The sequence below is a fragment of the Palaemon carinicauda genome, chromosome 28 (assembly GCF_036898095.1).
Source record: "Palaemon carinicauda isolate YSFRI2023 chromosome 28, ASM3689809v2, whole genome shotgun sequence".
NCBI lineage: Eukaryota > Metazoa > Arthropoda > Malacostraca > Decapoda > Palaemonidae > Palaemon > Palaemon carinicauda.
This window is the reverse complement of record NC_090752.1, coordinates 87,732,888-87,737,887: the sequence shown is the minus strand read 5'-3', so window position 1 is coordinate 87,737,887 and position 5,000 is coordinate 87,732,888.

Genomic DNA, 5,000 nt, shown 5'->3' with positions numbered 1-5,000 from the left:
GAGGGATGAAGCTGGGATTCTTCTAGTATGCAAACAAGTTCTTGGAGGTTGAACCAAAACATCTTTGGCTGGGAAGAGAAGCTGCATCTTTTGGAGGTAGGCATTCATGGTTAGGTGGGCAGCATCAGTCCAAATCTTTAGGAACTCGCAGCTGTGAAGCATCAAATAGCAGGAGCAGAAGATAGTAACAGCTAGCAGAAGTTAGCAGCAGTAGCAGAACCAGCAGCAATGGAAGAGAAACAATTAGCAGTAGCTAGCAGCAGCCGCAGCTGAAGTTAGCAGCAGCCGCAGCTGAAGTTAGCAGCAGCAAGTGGCAGCCATTATCAGAAGCAGCTAGCAGCAGCTAGGAGCAACAGCAAGCCGCAGATGCTAGCAGCAGCAGTTTGCAGCAGCAACAGTTGCAGTAGCGAGCGGCTGCAGCAGAATCAAGCAACAGCTGCAGCAGAAGCAAGCAACAGCTGCAGCAGGCTGCAGCAGCAGCAGCAGCTAGCAAAAGCAGCAGCAGCTACCAATGGTAGCAGCAGCTGCAGCTAGCAAAAGCAGCAGCTGCAGCAGTCTGCAGAAGCAGCAGTAAGCAGCAGCAGCAGCAGCCGCAAGCAAGAGCAGCAGCAGCCGCAAGCAAGAGCAGCAGCAGCCGCAAGCAAGAGCAGCAGCAAGCAGCAGCACTAGCAACAGCAGCTTGCAGTAGCAAATAGCAGCAGCTAGTAGCAGAAAGCAACAGGATGCAGCAGCTAGCAGCAGCAGTAATTAGCAGCTATATTTATTAGTAGTTAACAGAATCGGTTATGAGCGAACAGAAGACTTGCTATTCCAGAAGTACCATCATGAAGAAGCAAGACATATTGTAGATTTACCAGGCTGTTCTACCATCACAGAAAAACACATCAGATGCATACATGGTTTTCTTCTCCCAAGACAAAGACGTCCTTGAGTTAGTCATAGCAAACTATGAACTCATGCTGAAGAACACATCCATTGCCATGGCCTCTGAGGGTAAATAACGGGATAGAGCAAATATGGAAAACCATAAGGGCAGAAAGAGCAAAGGCTTTGCCAGCCTTCCATACACTCATGGAACAATCTCCAAGTCCACATGGAGACAGATAAAGATGTAATCAATTCACTGCAGATGCTTTCAACAGAGGCAAAAGTAATTGAAGGTATGTTGGCCACTCCGACTATCTTAGTTTGTGCAGCCCACTTTCCCAAACGCATCTACATCAGACCATCACCAAAATGAAATGGCATCTCTGTTACAAAAATATATCCGAAAATGCCAAAGCTACCTTCTACCCTTATAGTTTTGAGACATGTGCTGAGAGTCCATATCCAAGCCTGAGTTTTGGGGACAGGCCAGCATTGCTCTGGTTCATTCCCAGTTAGATCCCCCTACACAATGGCCAACTGAAACAAACCATAACAAATACCCTTCCTGCTCCGAAGGCCATCTTTGACATGATTAGCTGCCAATGCAAAACACGGTTCTTCTGCAAGATGTCCTTGAAGAACTAAGAACTTATCCTGCAGTAACGTTTGCCAGTAAGGTAACGAGTGTCAGAATGATGATGGTACACTTGAGCACGTTGTTCTGTCTGTTTCTCTTCCTATTGTTTTGTTCATGTTTTTATAGTTTATATAGGAGACATTTATTTTAAGGTTGTTACTCTTCTTAAAAGTTTTATTTTTCCTTGTTTCCTTTCGTCACTGGGCTATTTTCCCTGTTGGAGCCCCTAGGCTTATAGCATATCGCTTTTCCAACTAGGGTTGTAGCTTGGCAAGTAATAATGAAAATAATAATAATAAGTAAGAAACTGATGTAACTTAACGAACATTCTCATCTGAGCACTTATAAAATAGTTAATAAAAGAGAAAATTTCAATCAAATAAACCTGTAGCTTAGCTTGTTTATTTTGATATAAAAGGATTCCTTGCCCTCAAAAGGGTTGTTAGGAGTCAAAATCCTATTCATAGATACTTTTTATAAGATGAGATATTGCAAAAACCTTTATTTACGGCAGCCAATTTGTAATATCCAAGATGGAGGCCATATAAATATCAGAGCAAATGGCAACAGTAAAGCTTCCTAATTGTATAATTTTAATACTACACAAAAATAGGGCGAAATTACATAGTGAACCGGGGCTATAAAGGATGATGCTATAGTATGACTGTGGAAGAGACTTTTATTGCTTAAATATGGAGCCATTGACATCATTATCTATATATATATATATATATATATAATATATATATATATATATATATATATATATATATATATATACATATATATATATATATATATATATATATATATATATATATATGTATATATGTATGTATATATATACATATATATATATATATATATATATATATATATATATATATATATATATATATATATATATATATATATATGATTTCTGATGCTGACTTATCTATAACCACGGGCAACATTTCCAAATGGAATAAACGGAGTAATAAGAAAAATCGAGAAATATTTACATGCTAATATTTCCTAACTAAATATAAAATACCGAGTCATGTTGCATCATGCAGAATACAAGAGAAGTTGTGTCATTTGCATATTTTCCTTCGAACCCTGCTTGGATGCTGCCTCTTCAAAATTGTGGACAAAAGAATTGAGAATAAAGAATACTGGATGCAAGTAGGAAAAAGTAAACTTTTATATGTGTGTGTGTATATATATATATATATATATATATATATATATATATATATATATATATATATATATTATGTATATAATATATATATATATATATATATATATATATATATATATATTATATACATGTATATATATATATATATACACATATAAATACAGTATGTGTGTGTACGTGTGTGTTGACCTATGTATGTCCTAATTTTTCACGCTCATGTTAGGGAACATTGAGAAAAAAACAATTTATTAGTATAATATATTAATTTGAATAGTATTTCAAATTACACCATTACATAAAATTTAACTTTTCCCGATTCTATTTTGTGATTAACTTTGATATTAAATCAATACATAGCAAACAACTACATTTAACCGTTCGGTACACCTCTTCACGACCCCACCAACTTTAAAAGCATAAACAATAAATATCACCGAGCGAGGACAATACAGGACCCAAAATGAAGTCGGTGACAAATTCCTCGTCGGAAGCCAAGATCGAGTTCATAGTTTATTCAAATGACGCTTCGCGGAGAGAGAGAGAGAGAGAGAGAGAGAGAGAGAGAGAGGAGAGAGAGAGAGAGAGAGAGAGAGGAGAGAGAGAGAGAGAGAGAGAATATTTTCAGCAGTGTGACAGTGAGAGTTCCAGCGCAAGAGAGAGAGATGCTTGGTTTTCTGTAATATCTTCTAAACTTAAAGTACAGCAAAAGTAATATGAACAGCCATTAAGTTTATAATTAACTAATTCATGACAAATACCAAGATCAGTTAAGTTTAGTCATTCAAATATTTAACAAAAATGTTTGATGAGCTTTGTCATTCCTCTCTTATTTTTCCCTCGAATCTCCAGATATAGAATTGATAAATTAGGTTAACGCCTTCACAGTTTCAAATTAATCAACACCTGCTAAAGAACTCCTCTGTAAGCATATTGGTATTATTTCTATTCCAAAGCTGGAAGAGAGAGAGAGAGAGAGGAGAGAGAGAGAGAGGAGAGAGAGAGATGAGAGAGAGAGAGAGAGAGAGAGAGAACACCTAAATTAACATTGAATAACTTTAACCTTTCTATAAATGTCACTCTGAACTGTTCATTTCTAATTCCAAAGAGGATTTCCTAATATAATAACAATTAGACCTTTCAATTACCAGCCTAATTAAGGCTGCTGATCGTGGACCTCCCTCCCAAAAGGCCTTCCTTCAGTCCAATGAGCTTTAATTGCCTGAGACGTTCAATTCCGGCTAGCCCGTCTTCATGATTTGAATTACAAAGGGACCAAGAAGAATGGAACAACAAGAGCATTTAAAATAAATATTGGCAATTTTCTCAAACAGGTATTACCAGCGGCAATACCCAGAGGAAAAGTCATCAATGACATTTAATGATGTATCGCCAGTATGTTGAATAATTCAAGTACAAATGAGAACCGAAACCTCTAGATAAAAAATTGCCTGCTTTTTCTGAGAACCCCTAAATCGACGTTATAATATGAATGCAAATGTATATACATCTCCTCTTTAAAATAAAGAGGAAATGTCTTACTATATATATATATATATATATATATATATATATATATATATTATATATATATATATATATATATATATATATATATATACAGTATACATACATACATATATATATATATATATATATATATATATATATATATATATAATATATATATATATATATTCACCATCATCATCTCCTCCTACGCCTATTGACGCAAAGGGCCTCGGTTAGATAATAATAATAATAATAATCAAAACTTCGTTCCATGGTTTTCTTCAGGTGGGGTCTGGTCTCATCAATTACGAGTTTATCCTACTGACTATATTTACTGACTAAAATCAAATACTTTCAATTGAAGTACTGAGGCAATGCCAATTTTACCCTCTTTACTGATCATTAAAGTATACATTCATACACTGCCAACAATATCAGTATTATAAAATGATATGCAGTGTTGCTTAATATAAAGCAATATGCATGATAAATACATAAAGAACAAATTTGATGAAATAAAGTAAACTAAAATATATAAATATGATGAAAAACAGGAGTAAATCGTAATTGCAAAACACCAAACCATAATAGAAAGTACTAAAAATAGTAATTACTCATAAGAACTTTATTTCATGTGTCAGAAAGACAATAAAATCAAAATCTCCATCAATTACTATTAGGTTATTTATTATTCTATTTCTGTCTGTTAATTTAATTCCTACATTTTCTTGCATTTATCAATTATCTAAAACAATACCCAATTACGCTGAGAAAATATTTCACCTAATAAATCAAGTTTAA